This window comes from Aegilops tauschii, chromosome 3 (assembly GCF_002575655.3).
Source record: "Aegilops tauschii subsp. strangulata cultivar AL8/78 chromosome 3, Aet v6.0, whole genome shotgun sequence".
Classification (NCBI taxonomy): Eukaryota; Viridiplantae; Streptophyta; class Magnoliopsida; order Poales; family Poaceae; genus Aegilops; species Aegilops tauschii.
Genome location: NC_053037.3, coordinates 612,056,424 through 612,070,729, shown reverse-complemented (window position 1 = coordinate 612,070,729; position 14,306 = coordinate 612,056,424). Strand labels below are relative to the sequence as shown.

General features: G+C 44.2%; 1 pseudogene; it reads right to left on the bottom strand.

Annotated features, from left to right (window-relative positions):
- Nucleotides 1-203: 203 nt before the first annotated feature.
- Nucleotides 204-4,354, bottom strand: LOC109758397 (CBS domain-containing protein CBSCBSPB3-like; annotated as a pseudogene).
- Between the last annotated feature and the right edge of the window lie 9,952 nt (nt 4,355-14,306).

Sequence of the window (14,306 nt, the reverse complement as noted above, 5' to 3'; positions counted from 1 at the left end):
TTCTAGTCCAGTGATTCCCGTGTGCCCCATGCCATATAAGGTGGAATTACATCCACTTCTACCTTAAGACAGCCCTAACCTTTATAGATTAAGAAAAAAAAGCTTCCAGGCACATACCTAGTTTCTATAAAACTCCTTAGCCCTGATGACCAGATCACTCCCTCCCCACATCATCAAAACAAATAGGAGGGATAAACATTGGGTGACCCTAACATATTTTTGGTGATATATACCAATACTAGGATGTTTTTTCTTGTTTGTGTACATGTATCAGCCTGCTTTTTATCTGTTGCAACAAACAGTCACTTTGCAAGAGCCTCTCTGAAGTCCATTTAGAATGACTGCAAACCCTGGAGAAAAATTCAGTGTAGAGGCTTGGCAAGAGCCTTATTGCCCACCCGCAAAAAAAAAAGAGCCTTATTGCCACCGTGATTTGTGTGATCCTCCTCCTGCGTAGTACATCTATACAGTGTTGAAGTATGCTCTTTGAGTCTGAGGTATGTATATTGAAGTCATTGCCGAGAGCATCTCAAGTAGACGATTGCCCCGACGCCGGCAATAGCAGCTGCACTGGCCACTGTACCTAGCCGGAGGGACGGCCAGCTTCTCCTTGCTGCTGAGGTATCCACAGACGACGCCGGTGTGGGATCTGCACTGATCTTTGACCCGTCGTCCATGTGCAGCCTCAGAACCTGAAACAGCAAAACGAAATGCCAAAAAAGACTGAACCTCAAAGTAAATTACTGAACCTAAGTTGCAAGAAGAAGAACTAAGAAACTAAAAATGATCGGTCGCGCTTAGGTTGCGGCACAGCTACATTACCGAGGATGCAGCCGACATGCGAGGAATTCATGATGTTGGTATACAAAAGAATAGAAAAACAACCTTCCATCCTGCTGATCTGGCATGTTCAATTGCTGCAACCAGGTCGGCGTCGGTAGCCAGAAGTACTCTGTCACCTTCATCGTCATTGTACTGTTGAAAACCATTTTAAGTGAGGATTAAAAACGTACAAAGGTCCACAAATTATACCCAAAAAAAATCCCATCTACAAGATTTTGCTTGGCTTGTTGCTCACTTGGAGGCACACTGCATTACCAAAGCTCAACCTCTTACCAGAAGGTTTACATTCGCCTTGTCGTTTTCTGTTCCTAATCTGTATGCAATAGCAGACACAAGCTCGTCTAAGCTTTCCGAAACTGCAGAAAGGAGGAGTGTTATCAGATATTAAGGCAGACAAACACAAATTCATACTACATCACTATAGTAAACCACAATGAGGAAATTAAGATGAGAAATGCACACACCGCAACTGAATCGTTGCATCCGCCCTTTTCTATCTTCAAATCTGAAAGAGAATGCGTTTCCAACATGAGGGGGAGGGGGTGTATGCTTTCCTTCAGCACTGTCTGATGCTGCTGTACGAGATTCTTCACTGCACTTATACAACAAAAGTCTAACCAACCCATCCTCAGGTATGCAAGAGCATATGCAAATTGAAGAAGAACAAACCTATGCAAGTCATACTCTGCAGGATGCAAGACCCAAAACTTCTGAATCATAGTATTTGCCACGCCGTCTGGTCCAGATGCTCCCTCAGCCTAATGAGAACACGGAAAATCAGAATCACGGGGTGATGAAAGATAATAGAACATATTTGTATCGTATACTGTTGTCAAAACAATCATATGTTAACAGAATTATAAATACATTTAATGTGCATTATCGTGGCTGAATCAGCTTGATGCTACAAGCACAGAACCCATGTGCTAGTGCTTTTGTACGTAATGGTTCTTACCATGGAGATGGCGGTATGGGTTAACTGTAGAGCATCCAAACAGGCGATAACCTGTCCTCCTATTCAAAGACTTAACTTAGATACGTACATAGAAAGGAACTTTTCTTTGCTGTTAGAATTCAGTACTTGCTTTTGTCTACAACAGGAATATGACGAAATTTTCTATCTTGCATTGATTGCAGAGCCTCGAGGATTGATGTGTCCAGTGTAGCACAGCCAGGGCTTGCCGTCATCACCTTCGGAGAGATAACAGCATATTTGGTTAACTAGTGAAAAAAAGGAACCAAACCCTGATCACTTGAAATGTGGATGCTCCAGTCTTTTGCCATACCTTTTCTACGAGTGTCGCCTCTGGGGACAGACTTTGTGCCACTACTCGCAAAACCAAATCAGAATATCAGTTGTATCACTTAAAAAAATAACGGAGATGGGAAAATTCAAAATATACGCAACTTTGCAGAGAACATACGTGATAATTCCTTGTAAGATGTTCCCTGTCATGACAACCACCGAGTTAACTCGGTGCTCTCTCATCTTTTTGGCAGCTACAGTTACTAGATCTGAAGCAGACACCGCTGGAACACTACAAAGATAAGCAATGGTAATACTCAGTCGTAACAAAAAAATCATTATACATTTTCCTGGCAGTTGGAATTCGACCTGCTATTTTCAGTAATGATAGTTGACAAGGAAGGCTTGAACATGTGATCTCGAAGATTTTCTATGAATGCGTGCGGACCTGAAGTAAGGACCGAAAATATAACATCAGCTAGTTAATCAAAGAGGCCTGAGTGGAATGCATCATGGGTGGTCTTGAGAGACTGAAAAAAGCTACCTGCAAATTCAGTTCCCCACTGCTGTTCGACCCCTTCCATAGCAGCTGCTATAGCACTGCCTTGTTCGGCTGCCTTTCTCCATTCTTGAAATTGCATCACAGAGGAACTTGGTAATGTCCAACATGGCAATGACCTCACCATGTTCTACTACAGGAAGATGCCTAAATTTGCCTGTATACAAAAGCTATATGACTAAATGGACACCATGGAGACAAGATACAATATATATCCATAAGAATGACAAAAAGATGTCAAACGTAAAACATGTAGGGAATTTCTTGAGAGAACGTCTTTCTGAACTTTGAATTACAATATTCGTCTTGCAGTTCTTGTCTTTGGCTATTAGCCAAGAGGTAATGCAATTACTCATCATGGTCGACACTCAGTTCAAATCGACTCACAGTATATGGTATTGACATATTGTAGCTTTGCGGTTGCCCGCAGCTTCGGTTACTGAAAGAATACGATTCTTTGATTATGGGAGTAACATTGACCCACCAGGCTGCCGGCTTAATGTGTACTTGCTCTGTCCGGAAATACTTGTCGGAGAAATAGATAGATCTATTTCCGGACGGAGGGAGTACATGCTAAGATGCTTTGGTTCTCCCTCATCATGCATAGGATGACACTGAACCAGCACTATCAGAAATGGCCAATCGATCACTGGACAAAACTAATTCAACAAATGACCCAACTGAAGGTAAAACCAGCAACAAAACTGTAATCTGAAGAAAAAAAAGAAGCAGATCTTGGACCATCTTCTGCAGTGCCTCGGTGGCCGGTGAGTTGGACATGACAAAAACTGGGTTGTGCGTCATCACCTTTGCCACACTGGTTGCGTCAGGCCTGAGACCCTCAGCTATCACTCCACCCGATATGTCCTACAGAAAAACACACAGATCATCCATAGAACACACTACTCATCAATAGAAAAACCTGATGCTCATCATTAGTTCCATCCAATTCCTTGAGAAAATCCAAAAACTGAACCTATTTGGAGTTGATATTCTGTCTTTTCAATATATACTGTCAGTTTTTCAATGATTCGGACTCTTTGTGATGAGTTTCTCACCTCGGGCGTGACGATACCTGAGAGCACCCCTTTGGCGTCGGCGCGCCTGGCGGCCATCCTCCTGCACGCCTCCGACACCGCGGTGGCCTCCGGGAGCGTCAGCGCCTTGGTCAGCCCGAGCTGCTTCACCGTCCTCTCCTCCAAGGACGAACTGCAGCATTCACAAAGGCATAAATCCTCCGAATAAAATTCAAGAGGGAGGGAAGGAAAAGACGATCGGCGGAGAGGGTACGGCGGCAGCGCCTGGGCGGGCGAGGCGGGCGACTTGGGCTTGGAGGAGGCGGCGGCGGGCTTCCCATTGGCGGGGGCAGGAGGCTTGCTGCGGAGGAACGCCGACTGGTGGCGGCGAGGTTGCGGGGCGGCCATCGGCATACCACGAGCATGTCCATGGTGTGGTCCTTTTGGTCGAGGCAAACCCCCGGCATACCACGACAGGCCCGATGTTGCGCATCTTGGAGCAGATGGGGATCTTGACATTGGATTGAGCCTCTGAGGAGGAGTAGCACCACGGTTGTGGTTGTAGACGAGCAGAATACAGAAGGTCGTGGATGATGAGCAATGTGCAACTATATTCCACTATATTTGAGCTTCCTTGCCTACTAAGGTTAAAGGTGTGATGGCAACGATGTTGTCATGCGTCATCGAGTTGTATATGGCGAGCCGGAGACCGCCGGCCGCACGATCCTGGCGCCGGTTGTGCTTGAGCTAAAAAATGAGGCGACCGTTCCTCGATGCGATGGGACGGAAGTGGTCCAGGAGCACGTCTTTGTCATCTAGTCCCTCCACACCTAAGGGCTTGTTCAGTTGCAACAAAATTAAAGGGGATTGAAGTGCATTGGTGTGGATTAAATCCCATCCATACAAGTCAAAATCGAACAGCGGACAGCGGACCACTGTAGTCATGTCCGGCAGCCTGGCGAATATGTCATTAGGCCACCGCTGAGTTGTCGGTGTCGGTGATGATAACGACCTTTCTTGATCTGAATACTGTAGGATATATGCCCTAGAGGCAATAATAAATGATATTATTTATCTCCGAGTTCATATTATGTTTATGTTCCATGCTATAACTACAATGATTCTCGAGTCTGCAATATCCACGAGGCTCGGAGGAAGACTCATATGCAAGTGTGGCATAATAAACGGTAAGAAGTATTCCTAGTCTGGCCTCTAAGACTAGCTCAAGTGTTGCATGATGGTTCTGTTTTCCTGATCATGGGCATGTCTATGCCAGCAACTTTGAGGGCAAACTGTTAAGAGAACATTTGTGTTGAATCGACCCGGATTGATGTTATGCTATGAGATTCATTCATCACAAGTTAATGGTACATAACACAGAGATGGTTAACGTTTGCATGATTCCTTAGACCATGAGAGTATCGAGTTTCTTCATGCTTGCTTCATGAACTTTGGGGTTTGTTAAACGTCATCCGTAAATGGGTGGCTATTACGGCGGCTTACGGGTTCATGGAAAAGTGTGTCAAGTAACTTGATAGCTCAAGATTGGGATTTGCTCCTTCGACGATGGAGAGATATCTCTGGGCCCTCTCAGTGTTACGGTATCCATCATCGTCTGGCCAGACACTTTGTGATTTGATCACGGGGATGCCGGAACACGATAACGAGAAAAGAGAACAATACCGGTAACGAGGTAACTAGCATAGTGGACAAGTTGTTGATCCACGGGAATGCCAACATGTCTCACCTCGGGTATTTGTAACATATCGCGAAGCAACAGGAATAGCACACGGCAACTGGAGGTTCACTTGAATATTTATTCGTGTGGATATAGGGGTCAATATGGGTGTCCACGGCTCCGATGTTGATCATTGATCGGAAAGGGTTCCAGTCATGTCTATACTTCACCGAACCTATAGGGTCACACGCTTAAGGGTCATCTATCTGCTGAATACTAGACAAGGAGTCTGAGAGAAAATCACCGAAAAAGTTTCGGACACCGGAAAAGTTTTGGACAGCGGAAAAGGTTCTGCAGAAAGAGGTCATCAGACGAGTTTCGATGAAACTGAAAAGTTGTTTCAGGGGATACCATAAAGTCAAATTGGTTTCGGCACATGCCTGATAATTCTTGGAGGGTGCTAGAATCATTCAGGAAGCTTTCTGGAATTTTCCGGGATAATAACCGGATATGCTCCGGAGCTGCCGGAACCACTTCACATGCTTTTCGCAGATGAAAATCACTAAACCGGAATTGTTTCAGAACGCGTTGAAAATAATTTTGGTGGGTACTGGAAATGTTCTAAGCCCACACAAATATTTTCAGTTCGAACGGACGCTGAAAAATGTCGTCATGAATAGTGAAAGTGCCTTTTGGGATATTTTATGGAAAGCCACCTTTTGGGGCTTTACTCAAAAGATCTAGGGATGACATGGATGGATTGGGAGGCCCTCATGGGGGCCCCCCAAGGGGTGTGCCGGCCACACTTGGGGCTCCACCTTGGAGCCCCTCTTGTTCCTTGGTTTCACTCTTATGCCCTTGAGGAAGGACTTCATTCATGTGCATTTTGGGTTTTTGTGTTAAACTACCCTACCCCTTGGGATTTCATATAAATAGAGGTGGAGGGGCAGCCCTCCACACTCATCCCTTCTCACATACAAGTGCCATGCATGATCTGGCTTCTCTCTCCCTCCCAACGAAATAGTTTCGTAGAGCCGAAAGGCTGTCTGGGTTCCGGTGGGAACTAGTTCTGGACGGCGAAGCCCTACCGGATAGATGACACCGTATGTGTGCAACTCTGTAGAGAGATCGTAGTTTCGGTCTTAGTTCGTGAGTGCCTCCCGAAGGGCTGTCGGTGTGACCATGCGAGTTTCGAAGGTCCTCCCGAAGGGCTGTTCGAGTGACCGTTCGAGTTTCGAAGGTCCTCCTGATGGGCTGTCCGCGACACCGTCCGGGGGGCTGTTCGACCGCCTCCCGGAGGGCTGTCTGAGGAGCAGATGAGGGTATACATCCTCGTGGTTGGGAGGTTGTAAATCCTAGCTGCGGGGATCTGCACCGCCGATCGTCATCGACTCTACTTCCCGCGCCGCGCTATGAGTCGGTAACGAAAAAGATCAAACCTTGTATGCAGTCTCCATAGTGGTCCTGGGCTGGTGCGTAGGTCGGATTTTTTGTGTTTTCTGCTGCGTTACCCTACAGTGGCATCATGAGCCGTGCTATGCGTAGATGCAGGTTGCGATCTAGAATACATAGAGATGTATGGGTATTGCATAATATAATTAGGTAGTAGATGAGATCCATTGCTGAAAATTATTTATGTGGGTGACAGATGAAATCTGTTACCCGATGTTCTTGTTGCTTCCCTAGAATTTGCGTTTGCTCAATCTCGAGACAGCATGGTGGAATTTGACAAAGTTCTGACAATCCGTGATCCTGATTGATCATGGAAGTGCTATCAGTTCTTTGGGTTCTGCCGTAGTAAAAAAAAGATGAAATTCGCAGACGACAGGGCAATGCAGATATGATCTGCACGGGGGTCGTGCGTATGACGAAGTTTAGTATGGGGTTCGAGATTTTATTGTCTCGTGCTTCATACACCCTGCAAAGTTAATCTAGCGACATGAACTATCATACTTGATGATGAACGTTGGTCTCTGCGGTTTAAGTCAAATCCTTAGAAGCCACGTAAAATAAATTTTGCATAAACCGATTAGAGGCGTCTAACTTGGTTTTGCAGGATGTGCATGTGATGTGGTATAGCAGTGCTCATACTAATTCGATTATGTATGAGATGACTATATGATGTAATTTGATTAACATGACCTGCGTGTCATGATTCGGCATGATGGCTGGAGCCATATGATTGCACTTTAATGACCTGCATGTCAACCTTAAGTAATGCATTAATTTTATACGCTATGGAGATAGCAATATTATCTGGTGCATCGACAAGGTGGTGGCAATCTTCGCGAAGGTGAACACCAACACGAATGCCGAAGACGAAGAAATGAAATACTTCTCCGTCAGAAAGGGCTATACCATATCATGCTATTATGAATTGCCTGAGATGTTTATACCTTATGATGCACCCTTCTTGATTGCGCGGTAGTCGCTTTTTATTAGGGTGATGTCTCACAAAAATACCAGGTAGCTAGTGTTCTCCCAAGTGTAGCACCGTCACGGCACCTATCTTTTCGGGGTGCGCCGTGTCACACGGGTACGAACGATTAGAGAAGTGTGAGGTGGGTGAGTTGAGACCTCGCAGCGAGATCACTTGGTTGTCGTGACGTTCAGGCATGACCGTCATGAGCTCGGAACACACGCATCGAAAGATGAACAAGAGTCACATAGAGATGTGATTGGCAAGTTGGCCTACCGGTTGAGATTTTTCGTCATCAGTGGTGTTACACCAATGGCGAACAATTGAAATGTGGGTCTTGTATCACTCACAATCAATTTTGAGAGATATTGATTTGAGTGGGAGCACACTGTTGAATTAACATGTTTAATTCTTAGTGCAATTAATTATGAACATTGTCTAAGTGTTATATGCAAAATAGTTGTAGAATAATGGCTCGCGTTTCCACCTTCCCTATTAAAATTGAATAGCTGTTAAATATCTGGTTAAAACTTTACGATTGGTAACGTAATATGAGGATTGTCCTCAAAAGTGCCGAGAAGGACTTTGTCCTATCGCATGCTCTCCGTATCCTCCCGCTAATGCTATGGATCATGTGACTCTCGTCCTCGATCCAAAAGCAAGAATTCTGTTACGGTCAAGTGAAATATGTTTGCTTCCATGAAACTCGAACTTTGAAAGTTTGGGATAGTTATGTGATATTCATGGACCTGGAAATTAATTTTCAGATACAAACAAAGGCTGAAAGATATGAAATATCCAAAGCAATGTTTGATTGCAAATTATTAGTAAAGTGTTTACTATGCATTAGACTGATAAGAGAGGGATCCAGAAGAACGCCTGTCATATAATGAAAGGTGAATAAAACAACAACTTAAAGAGAAAGGAAGTGTCCAAAGGGTGTTAGTATGACTTACACGCCTAGGAAGTCCGGGGCTAACGCCACTCTTAAGTTGGGTGCTTCTTTTTCGAGTAGGAGAAATACTAAAAGTTAAACTGTTAGAAGTATAAAGGCAGAAAGAAAGATGACTGGAATATCCAGCTCATGTATGAATGTCATACAAGTTTTTGATGTATAGTAGGCTGGTCAAAGATATAGTTCTTGGGAATTATGGTTAAACATGTTAATCACTAATTCTTGGGTATTGTGAGTTAATCACAAAGATACCCACTCGATTGCATTCTGTTACGAATCAATGTAAGAGCTACTATGGCCTAAAAGGCTAGCCATAAATGAGGTTAAGGTATACACAGGGAACATAGTAAATGTTACTATACCTTCCATCGGTGTATTGCCGTCTGTATTTATTTTCATAATTCATTTAGAGTTTTGCAAACTCTATCCCATTGCATAAGGTATCTTGCAAGAAGGTTGTTCATAAGAGAACTTTTTATGTTCGATGTTATGAATAACACAAGGGCCATACTTTCATTATGAATGAGATGTATGTTATGAATATTGATAATAATACAATACCTCTGGGTTTACTTTCATAATTCATTTTAGAGTTTCATACACTCTAGCCCATTGCACAATGTTTGTTGCAAAAGAGTTGTTCATAAAACCAACAATTGTTGTTAAGTATTATGAATAACATGAAGGGCCATGCTTCCATCCAAGATGGATGTATGTTATGAATATTGATGGTAATATAATACATCCATAACACTGACGCTAAATGTCGCATGACTATGAGAATACCACACATGTGTGGCACTGTATTTGGTCACATTGGAGAAACCCGCATGGAAAAATTCCATTGTGATGGATTTTGAAGTCGTTTGATTTTGAATCATCCGACACTTGCAACTTTTCTCCGAAAAGTGAAGTGACTGAAATACCGTTCACAGGCCATAAGGAACGAGCAACAAACTTATTGGTGATCATACATTTTGATGTGTGTACTTCAATAAATGTTGTTGCAAGTAGTGGATTTATATATCTTCAGAAATGACTCAAGTAGATATATGGATATTTGCTTGATGAGACGTAAGTATGGATCTTTTGAAATCATTCGAAAGGTTTTCAAAAATGAAGTAGAAGTTATTGTAACAAGAAAATTATGTTTCTGCAATTTGATTGCACAAAGGAATATTTGAGTTACATGTTTAGCGAATGTCTGATGAGTTGTGAAAGGGGTTTCATAACTTGCACCTCCCGGAACACCACTGCAAGTGAAAAGTCCGTGGAGATGTAATCTAACCATTTATGACATGGTAAGGTCAAAGATGACATAAATAAATTTGCCATTATCCTTTTTAAAGTGATGCTTTAGAGACTGCGGCTTTTACACTGAAAAGAGCTACATCGGGTCTGTTGAAATGAAGCCATGGTATGGTACGCCCAACCATGCTATATCTTTTCTTAACATTTGGAATATGGGGCTTGTGTAAAAGGTTACAAACCTATTCCAAATCAGACAAGTGCTACTTTGTAGGTTATACCAAAATGTTGGGTATTCTTCCCTCACTATACCGAGGCAAATAGTTTTGCCGTGAAACGGTGTGCTTTTAAAGAGAATGGTTCTTTCAAAAAGGTGAGTGGGAGAATAGTGCAACTCGACGAGATAAACAGTATCTTCGTCATCATATCAAAGGAAAGAGACCTTGGAAGTAATTCCAGAGTTTCCTACTGCGACTGATACGGAAGTCTCTACAATAAAATGTATGAACTTCGGTCGAACTTGTAGCTGAACCACGTAGGCAACACTACTGGAATTAGCTTATTTGCCGTCTGCCAGTTCTTTGCCGTCTGCTGGCTGACGGCAAAGAAGGTCTTTGCCGTCCGCTTCAGGAAAATGGACGGCAAAGAACTGGCTGATGGCAAAGAAGGTCTTTGCCATCAGCCTGTTCTTTGCCGTCTGCTAGCGGACGGCAAAGATTCTTTGCCGTCCGCTGGCTGACGGCAAGGAGAGAGCTGGCCCCACTAAACGAGCTAATTGGAAAAAACTTAACAGCCCCCTCTTTGCCGTTTGCTAGCAGACGGCAAAGAGGAAACAAAGCGGACGACAAAGGGTGGGCGGACGGCAAAGATGTGACCTAACTAACGGCCGAGCCCCACCCCGCCGTTGGCCCACCTCCTCTATCCCTATCCCCTCTCTCTCCGCCCCACCCCTCTCTCTCCCGCTCATCTCTCCCCCTCCCTCCCGCGAGAAGCTACGCCGGCCGATTCCGGCGAGCTCCGACGGGATTCGACGACGCCCGCCCCACAGCCGAGAGCCTCCCGACCCCGCGCCGCTGCGCCACCTCGCCTCCGCCCGCCGGTGCGCGCTACCACCTCACCATTTCCCCTCACCCTTGTCTCCCTCGCTCAGATCCGCCGCCGCCTCCTCCGCCAAGCCCGCCGCCCCCAAGGTCCGATCTTCCGCGTCCCTTCCCCTTCCTTCCCCGGCCCCGATCCTCTGTTTCTTTTCTTTTCTTGTCTGATCTCCTTTTTTATGTTGGATTTGGAAGCGCAGGCGAGGTCCATGGACGACATCGACGACGACGATGATGAGGACGAGGAGGAGGGGGAGGACGACCAGGACATGCGCGACCCCACCCCCGAGCCCGACGAGCTCGACGAGGACATCGTCGAGTCCGACCTCGAGCTCGACCACGACGGCGTCGTCCACCCCGACCACGACGATGCGCCACAGAAGGTCCCCTGCTCTGTTCACCCCCATCTCAGTTTCCTTGTTTCCATCACCGTTCTGCTCTGCTCAGCTAGTCTAGATTCACGGTCAACTCGCACCACAACAAGCACTAGTTATCGCTCCTGTTCTTGGCCCCTTCGGGGGTTCACAGTGGACTGACCGGATGCAGGAAATGTGCCAACTTCCTCTGGCGAAACCCTGCTGCCTTGCCCTAGATGTCTAAATTGTTGCCCTTTAGCCCAAGATTATGCTGTTTTCTTCTCTAACTTGTCACACACCACTGTCCTGCTCCAGTCTAGCTCTTTTATTACCACCTGCAACCAAGGATGTTCTTTTTTTCTTCTTTATTTAATGATGATGATTAGTCAATCCTCACTGCCCTCTTACTGTTCTAGTCTAGTTGTTCATAACCATGTCAGCCTAGCTGTTTATGACCATGATACCTTGCTCCACATTGTTGTTACCTGACACCGCCTAGGATTATACTGTTTTCTTGTCCACAAGTCCAATGATATCTTGCGCAAGCAGACCGCTCTCAAGGTTGGTTCTTCATAATAACTTGTCTATCAACGTGCTTCTTCTGCTTCTAGAGGTTAATTAATTGTTCCGCCAAGCAGACTGCTCTCAAGGGCTTGTGCTTATCTTGTGTATCAACGGTCTTGTTCTGCTTCTAGCACTGGGTTTGTCCCTTCTATTGAGGAAGCCGGCTGGCAGACTGGTGCCGTCACTAAATCCCTAACGCTGGGGCTGTGTTAACTCCATTTGATTGTCAAATTGCTTAGATAACTCAATTTGATTGTGCTCATAGTGATTCTGGCATGCTATATTTTTCATTGCGGTGAATGGTATTCTCTTTTCCCACACAGCATGATTTCCCCTTTTGGGGCCTCTTTGCTTCAAATTATTCCATATGATTGTAATATGCGGCCTTGAAAAACTCCTATGGTTTTCTATGATGCACTCAAACATCCTGTCGATCATATTGTATCAAGAGAGGGCATGACATTGCAACCCAATGATTTTCCTATTTATGAGTTTTTAGGTCCTGTGAACCAATTAGGCCCTTGGTCATTTCTTGAACTTAATCAGTAACTCATTTGTGGAAAAAACTTGACGATGTGTGTACCTGTGTGTTCTGTTCTGTTTTGAAGTGGATAACATTGCCCCGTGTTTCACTTGGAAATAACTTATGTTTGTTGAATAATAGGAATTTATGCACCATTTCTATTTGTTCATAACTCTTAAACTAGCACTGCTCTCCTTAAAATTTCTAATCAGGCTGACTGCTGTTTTGTGCTCCACAGATACAACGGTCCAGCAAGCTGCTATGGTGGTCAAGTGTGTGTTGCCTAGGAAAATAGATATTTAGTTTTAGGTCATTTCTTGTAATTTCAGATATGGAGTGCTTGTCTTTAGTTTTTGTTTTTACTTTGTGAAACTTGCTACCTATGGATGAAACTGTGTAATATTGATGAAACTATGTATATGTATGGATGAAACTTGCTACTATTGGTAACATGTGTTGGATATCCTATATTGGTCATATATATATATATATATATATATATATATTATGTGTGTGTGTGTGTGTTTGATTTTCTGTGAAAATGAATGGATATAAGAAGAAACAGAATTAATGCCTATTTGGTCTCTTTGCCATCTGCCAGCAGATGGCAAAGAGCCAGCGGCAAAGGCTGCCGTTAGACGCCTAACGGACTAACAGCGAATTTATTGCCGTCGACTTTCTTTGCCGTCCGCCGCTGATGGCAAAGGCCCCTTTGCAGTCCGCTTTAGAAAGCAGACGACAAAGAAGCTCTTTACCGTAGCCTACTTTGCCGAGCCTTTTGCCGTCCGCGGCAGACGGCAAAGGCCTTTGTCGTCCGCCATCCTTGCCTTTGCCGTCTGCCATGGCAGACGGCAAAGTAGCTGATTCCTGTAGTGCAAGGCTCGTGCAAACCTCTCAGGTGCGCAAACGAGATATTGTTGTTAGACAACATTATACCTACGATACACAAGGAAGCGTTGATGGGTCCTGACTCCGGAATTGGCTAAATGCCAATACAACCGGAGTTAGTTTCCATATATGTGATTCAAGATTAAAACCTTGATACACCTTTCGAAAGACTTAGAGTCTAACGAATATTTATGGAACTTAAAACTGATACGGATAAAAATGTTTTATCCATAAAGCTCGACTTGTTGAAATAACAAGTTCAAGAGTTGACTATGATGAGGTTGTTTTCATCGTAGCGATGCTTAAAGTCGGTTCGGGTTGAACTAGCAATTAATACATATTTCAATCATGAGATATGAAACATGGATGACAATAGGATTTCCATCTGATGGAAATGAAACCAAGGACTTGCATGTGTTACAGTCCAAGGCATTTTGTCTATCCAGAGGATGCTAGTAAGGGTGCAAACTTCAGAGTTCCAGCGATGGACAGAAGAGAGCAAAATGGAGTTGGAATCTTCGTGCTTTGATGAAATGGTCAAAGGGGTTTGACTTCATCAATGGGTAACGAAGATGCTTGTAATTCAAGAAAGTAAGTGGGAGCGTAATAATATTTCTAAAAACCTTGTGTGCTTGACACATTGTTAATTGGAAATAAATTTCTTGACACGAATTAGGACTTCGTTTGAAAATAGGTTTTTGATGAAGTGCTTAGGCTAAATAGCCTCAATACTAGGCATAATGATCTATGGAGATAGATTTACCTAATAGGGCTAAGAAATGAATACATATTGACAAGGTGCTAAAACCTTTTAGCATTTAAAACCGCCAGGGAGTGATCACTAGTAGGAAAAGGGGATTTTACCCTGGTTTGTAAGGGCCTTTTGTCCCGGTTTTTGAACCGGGACTAAAGGGTCG